Genomic DNA, 7,492 nt, shown 5'->3' with positions numbered 1-7,492 from the left:
GGCCCCATTTACTTGCAATCTGGTCATTTCAACAATGGGATTACCTTTGGCACAAAGTTTTTAATAATCTGACTCCCCTGCCGGTTCTGTCATAACACTTCCTAGATTAGTATTTAGCTTGTTTGGATAAGCAACATGATCTTATTTTTGAACTTCTGACTTTTGGCCATTCCTGTAAGTGGGCTTAAATGGTGCCGTGTTTAACATCCAGCGCAGGATTCACTATGGCTAAAATGCTAAACTTGTTCCCTTATACAGTAGATAGATGGTGTTGATTAATAGAAATTTATGGGCTTCTCTCCACAGTCTCCTCTGAGAAGGATCCAATCAGATTCCTTCCAGTTTCCCCTGCGACTTGTAAGTCTGCCAGTGCAGTATTATTATTATTAACAGTTTCAATATAGCGCATACATTTTCCACAGAGAGAATATTTGAACACTGACACCAGTCCTTGCCCCCAGTGGAGCTTACAATCTATATTCCCTAACACACGTACACACGCACACATTCACTCTTGGATTAATTTTGTTGCAAGCCAATTAACCTACCAGTATATTTTTGGATTGTGGGAGGAAACCGGAGTACCCGGAGGAAACCCACGTAAGCACGGGGAGAATATACAAGCTCCACACAGTTAGGGCCATGGTGGGAATTGAACCCATGACCTCAGCATTGTGAGGCAGTAATGCTAACCATTACACCATCCGCGCTGCCCCAGTAGGACTCCCGGGTCATAAACTCCTTTCTGAAGAGCCGTCCTTTCCAATTATAATCGCAATTCCATTTGCAAATCAGCATTATTACTGCAACTACACACGTGATAGTTGGTGGGATGTATTGCATTCAAAATGTTTTGTGAAGCACATTCCGCCCCCAGTACGTATCCCTGAATGCAAATCCTCCACACAAGTATGGGAGGGATGGTAAGGATTGTAATTATGAGGCTATTCAAAAATCGATAATGCCCAATATGTTGAGGTGAAACATGATCATGGCAAAGAGAAAAAAAAGTTTCTGGTAGAACATATCAATGTAAAATACACTATTTTAAAAAGATAATTATTCTCAAAGCCTTTCTCAGAAAATATTACAGTATAGGATGCAATTAGTATTACGGTACATTGGTCATCCCAACCAGGAGACTGTTGCCCACATCGAAGATCCCAAATTATTTAAGGCGAGTTAGCATTAGGCCATGGGGGTTTTGGGAAGATATTTAGGAACTAGGAGGGGACTTAGTGTTAGGCTTCAGGGGGGGGGGGGGGTGTTAGGGTTGGGCTGCAGGGAGGGGGGTTTAGGTTCATAGAAGGGGGTCAGGTTTAGGTGGCAGGTAGGAGGGTTAGGTTTATGCACTAGCGGGTATAGTTAGGGTCACGCTATGGGGAAGGAGGGTTAGGGTGGGGGGAAGGACATCCATGTGTTTTCCATGAATGGAAATGTATACAAACCTTAAAGCTAGGTACAAAATAGCATTGTATGAGAATATCACGCACCATAGGAAACATGCACAGTTGACTACAATAGTTTGGAAAAACTTACAAATACAGTAATAGAAATGTTTTACATTAAAAAAAAAAATCGGTTTGATTTACACTTAATAAATTCTGTTTAACGCCACAGGGATCGGCATATATTTTACTACCCATGTCCCACAAAATAACTGAGCGATAATATAATAATTTGTTCTTAGCCAAAAAAGGTAAGCAGAGGAATACCTTGGACATTTCCGTAAGAATATGTTACAAGGTAAAGTTAGAATATTACGGCTCGTTCATTTTACCATTTTAGAGGTCATACCTGTTTTTACCTAGACTTGGATCTGTGACACAGAGACAGATCTGATAATACTTGTACAGGGTGAATCTTTTTTAAAATCCTCAAACTTAGCATTTTGACCCTAAAGCTTCATCACAATCACAATGGGATCTCATTATTTTCCGTTATGTATCCCTAGTTCTATATCTGCTAGAAAGCAAGAGGGGAAATGTCTGTTCCGGAGAGAGATTATAATCTGTTTTTTTTTGTGCTGAAATAAAGTACCGTATCCAAGGTCACTGTTAGGTGTCTGTATTATTTTTTTTTTATAAGCATGAAACAGAATTGTTTCTTAATGTTGCAGAGATTCGGAATCTGGTACAAAATACTGCAGACAAGGATTATTGCAGTGCTGCTACAATAGGCAGTCAGGGGTATTGCAGCAGATTCTCTCTGCTGTATAGTAGAGAGAATCAAACTAATTACCCATTTAACGGACCATTGTCTCATCTGCCCAGAGAACTAGAGAAAGGCACAGGAGAGGCCTTGTCTGTCGCCGGGTCCCAGATACAGGTGTAACACACCTGATGACCTTTTGTTGACCGGAGGGAACGTGCAGCTTTCGTTCTGTAGTCTTAAATGCTCTGATGATTTTCTGAAAGAGCTGGAAGGTGGGAGATGGGCTGTTTTAAAAGCCAAATCTCATAAGAAAGGTTAATTGTAAAATTAAACTCTAGTTCACGCAATGTATAACCACAGCTGCGCTTTCACAGTGTATAATAGTGGGATGACGTGCGATAAGGCGATGCATTGAGAGAGTATCTTCTATTGTGACTCATGCCGCAGACACTTTTGCTGAACTTATAAAGATATGGTGAGTAATTCAAATGAATCTTTTGTGCGTTACTTTAGTTTTAAGAATGAAGAACCTTCTTTCCGGGTTCCCATTTGCATTTCAGCAATTAACATTGGATTTGGATGTCAGCTGTTATTCAGTTTGTGCAGGGGTGGTACCATACTTGCCTACTTTTACATTGTCCTCTCCGGGAGAAGCCCGGTATGGTACCAGGAGTCTGTCAGCATCACGTGTGGGGGGTGGTGGCCTAGTGTAGATGTCAGCAAATGGCATATTTTGCATATTTAGCCCCGCCCCCTCCCGACGAATAGCTGCAAATGGCGGTAATTCAACGATGCGGCCGGGCAGCTGCTTTGGAGATCCGGAGGGTGAGGCAGAATCCGGGGGGCCGGGAGGGGGACCCGATTTCCGGGACCCTCCCACCCAATCCAGGAGGATAGGCAACCCTGGGTGGTACTACAGCTTTAGGCCTGCACATAAAAGAGGCGCATCATCATGATGACATCCAGCTGGCCACATGTTTGGCCATAGGTACAGTATATGTTCATTAGGTTGACACAGTAAATGTTGACATGCATTGGGTCCATCCCTGAAGGTTGACATGGCTTAAATTAACACCTGAAATAGGTCGACATGTCTAAGGTCAACATGGATGGAAGGTTGACACAAGCATTAGGTAGACAATGACTAGGTTGACAGTTAAAAAGTTGACATGGCTTTCTCACTTTTTTTGAGCTGACATGTGCTGACATGCGGTATTTCATGCCCTACCATCCAATATGGCATGAAGGGAGAATAGAGTAATTTGCCAAGTGTAGCGAGGCATCATGCCTGAAGCATGGTGGACACAGCAAGCCAAGCAAGGGGACGCCATACACTTAGACAGTGTCCATGTCGACGGTGTCGACATTTGGGAAAAAAAGGTGAAAAAACCTTGTTGTAAATCCGATGGCTGCGAAACGCCATCTCTAAGGAATACATCTCCCTGATCAAGACAAGTTTAGTAAACTCTGTTTGACTTGATTGGTGGAATTGTGTGGGCGGTGCCTTATGCCCTCAATCCCTAAATTATGCGCCATTGACATTTACACCAAAGCAGCAAAACATTGAGCTCTGATAAAACCTTGTCTTATCTCCTCTCTCTAAACTTACTGGACAAGTGTCTGATCCATTTTTGCCGAAGAGTTGGACTCTCCACCTTACAGTATTTCCACAGTAACCAACATTATCAGCACATCAGACTCCTAATAATGCCTTCATTGAAGGGAGTAATGTCTCCTTAATAATGTAGTTTGTGGGCGCACGTGGACATGATTCAATATGAAAAAAGACAGACCAGCTCTAACTACTGTATTTCGGTTGAATTATTCTGGACTAACAATGGCTGTTGTTAACCTGCTTGGACAATCCCTAATTGACAGTACCAATTTCCATGCTGGACAAAGACACTCATGTCTACAAGAAGAAGCTCCTGGTTCAGTAGTCTACATGCCAGCTCCACTGACAGTGCTATATAATGTATATTTATTTTGAGAAAGATTCTTTAGCCTACAAACCTAAAGTTATAATTGAATAACCAAAAGAGAAACCAAATGGCATGAAGGAACATCACATGACTTATTCTGCCTATAATGTGGTAGGCACATCATGTGACTTAGCCTGCCTATGGTATGGCAGGGAGTATTCTGTGCTGGACTTTATTTAAGGACTTGTTGCCGTGAGTAAACACTATCTGTTTCCAGTCTTTCCTCCCCTCTTGTTGCTGATAATTGAGCGTTGGTTGATTTGTGGTAGGAAAGATCGGTAGATGACCAGTCTGGATGCAATTGCTTAGTTGAGGTGTGCTCCCTGTTGACCGCTAGTTGGCTGTACCACCTTTAAGGGGTCCAGTGTCATCACCCGAATGGGTGGGTAGTCAAGATAGACAGTGAGTGTATATCCTTTGTTGCATATAACAGTTTTATGGTAGCATTGGCACTCAGGGCAATATCTGCCTACAATACAGATGTAGCCCCTGTCATCTTTGGCCGGGCTCGCTCGTTGGCTGGGCAGCGGCATCCTTCCCGTCTCCTCTTCAGGGAGATGGGCAGGGGTAGGGGGTGTCGGGCGGCGAGGGGGACCGGCAGCGGGGACCCGGGGCAAGCTCCGTTGCCACGTGGCGCGCGAGCGTCTCGTGTGCGCACGCCCCCTGGCTAGAGCCAGCGGCTAGTGTGGGCTGGCGAAAGTATCGCCAGCCCCTGCAAAGATGAAGCTAGCTTCATCTGTACCTCCTTGGGCATTGCAGAATTGGCTGATTCTTGTCGTCTTTTCTTTGCCACTGTACTCTTTAAAGTTAATCATAATATGCCATTTAATAAATTAGCAAATAATTTCTCTGCCAAATCTGCAGATGGAGCAGCTCTTTTGTGATTCTATCACCAAACGCCGCTGCTCGCCGTCTGCCAGAACGGTCACGCACGTGATGCTCACGTGCCCCATTCTGACAGAGCCCGCAGCCGACTCCCCCCCCCACTGCTCAACCGTAGCTACCCACACCCCCCTCTAACCCTGCCCGTCTCCCTGAAGCAAAGACGGACAGGGATTCCGCTCCCCGCCGCCATGTGTAGGGGACACGTACGTCCCCGTACGTCCCCGTCATATGCAGTGCTTCTCCACCAGCGTTCACCTGCCGATTCCATGAGCTGGATGAGAGGCGCTATATCTGTACATCTACATGCCTTTGATGATTAGATCTTTATTATTATTATTATTATTATTAACATTATATTATTGGCATGTGATTTACAGTACATACATGACACACCTCACCCGGTAGAAGGTTTAATAATGGTATAACTCTCTTGAAAAATAAGTTGAAAAATATAAGGAAAAAATTGAAAAGTTCATTCCTATGGATGCTCTTATCATTTACCATTGACACATGGTACAGTGCCTCCAATGTATAGTACAGAAAATAAATGTTCTGGATGGGGAATAAGGAAACACTGACAGTTTCAAGAGGCCCAAATGACATTTGACAAGCACAGTATCTTCTGTTTCATCAAGAACTTCTTCCCCTCATGTTGCGACAGCTGTGTCCCGCACAATAGCACGAGACTATCGGAGCATATGATTGGCAGAGAAACCATGAAAGGAGAAACGTTGAAACGTTAAAAGACAACTGTAGTTCTCTTAATATATGGTCTTCCCAGTCCCGGAGGTGAGAGTATTACTGTCACACCTGTTTGTGTTCATTAGGATGTAATCCTGAATACACAACGGAACTCATGTGCAGTGCTACAAAGTTCTTTCTTGTTTTCTTGTCATCTACACACTTCCCGTACTGAGCATGTGCACCGTACTGAGTATGCAGGCAGCTGGTGGTATATGCATGCAGAAGCGGCGGCATCTTACATCTGCACACGCCTTATGTGCACACAGGTGGAATGGGTGAGGGAAAGGATGGTTAGCTGAATATAATAAGGGCAAAGGTGCCGATTTATGTTTTTGCTGGTGGGTGCTCAAGCCAAAAATATAGAGGAGTGGCTTCATGGGGAAGGGGTGTGGCCACAAAATAATACCAATTTATATTACGGAGCACAGTTGATTCCAATATTCAAATTACGGCAACAGAGTTCCACATGCATAAATGCCCCCACAGTGCAGGTACTCCGCGGACAGAATACACTCTTCCCGGCATACTATTTCCCAGGTGGCGGGTCCGGCGATGTGGGTGCTGCAGCCGCATATTAGCAAGTTAATATGGTGACCAAGCAGCGGGACTCAGGCCAGTGGGTGCTCATCAATTTCCGTGGGTGCTCGGGCCCTTGAGCACCCACAGAATCGGCACCTTTGAATAAGGGTGCGTAAATTAGAGGTGATCACATCTACATATATGCATGGAGATAAGCATCAATAAAATATATTTTTTTAAAGAGTCCAAAAGAGTAAATCAAGCAACACCGGTCATATTTTAGGTGTCATGGGCAGCACGGACGGTGTAATGGTTAGCATTACCGCCTCACAGCACTGAGGTCATGGGTTCTATTCCCACCACAGCCCTAACTGTGCAGAGTTTGTATATTCTCCCCGTACTTGCGTGGGTTTCCTCCGGGTACTCCAGTTTCCTCCCACAATCCAAAAATATATTGGTAGGTTAATTGGCTCCCAACAAAGTTAACTCTAGAGTGTCTGTTTGGAAGATAACAAAATACCTAGTATAAACAAAAGAATGAATCTAGGTGTAACCCAAGAATTTCCAGTGCCCTAATTGTTCCCGGGACATGCGGGATGTAATCTCTGGGAATCAGAGTTCTTATTTCCCTAGGATGCATATTCATGGTGCACCTGTGTCATCAGTATTAGTTTGCATAAACAGACATATGGCTGTTTTCCTATATTTAGCATCCTCATAGAAGCGTAAAGTAGATTTTTTTGACTAGTCAGAGCACATAGTGTATTCATTCAACATAGCATTGGAAGGACAGGACTTTAACAACCAAAAGTGTAGAATTATATAACAGGCAAAGGGTGGTATGCAGGCAAGGGGTGGAATGTAGGCAGGGGGTGGAATGTAGGCAGGGGGTGGTATGTAGGCAGAGAGTGGTATGCAGGCAAGGGGTGGTGTGCAGGCAGGGGGTGGTATGTAGGCAGAGGGTGGTATGCAGGCAAGGAGTGGTATGCAGGCAAGGGGTGGTATGCAGGCAAGGGGTGGAATGTAGGCAGGGGGTGGTATGTAGGCAGAGGGTGGTATGTAGGCAGAGGGTGGTATGCAGGCAAGGGGTGGTATGCAGGCAAGGGGTGGTATACAGGCAAGGGGTGGAATGTAGGCAGGGGGTGGTATGTAGGCAGAGGGTGGTATGTAGGCAGAGGGTGGTATGTAGGCAGAGGGTGGTATGCAGG

Source organism: Crinia signifera, chromosome 4, assembly GCF_055691185.1.
Source record: "Crinia signifera chromosome 4, ASM5569118v1, whole genome shotgun sequence".
Taxonomy (NCBI): Eukaryota; Metazoa; Chordata; class Amphibia; order Anura; family Myobatrachidae; genus Crinia; species Crinia signifera.
This window is presented reverse-complemented; position numbering follows the sequence as displayed.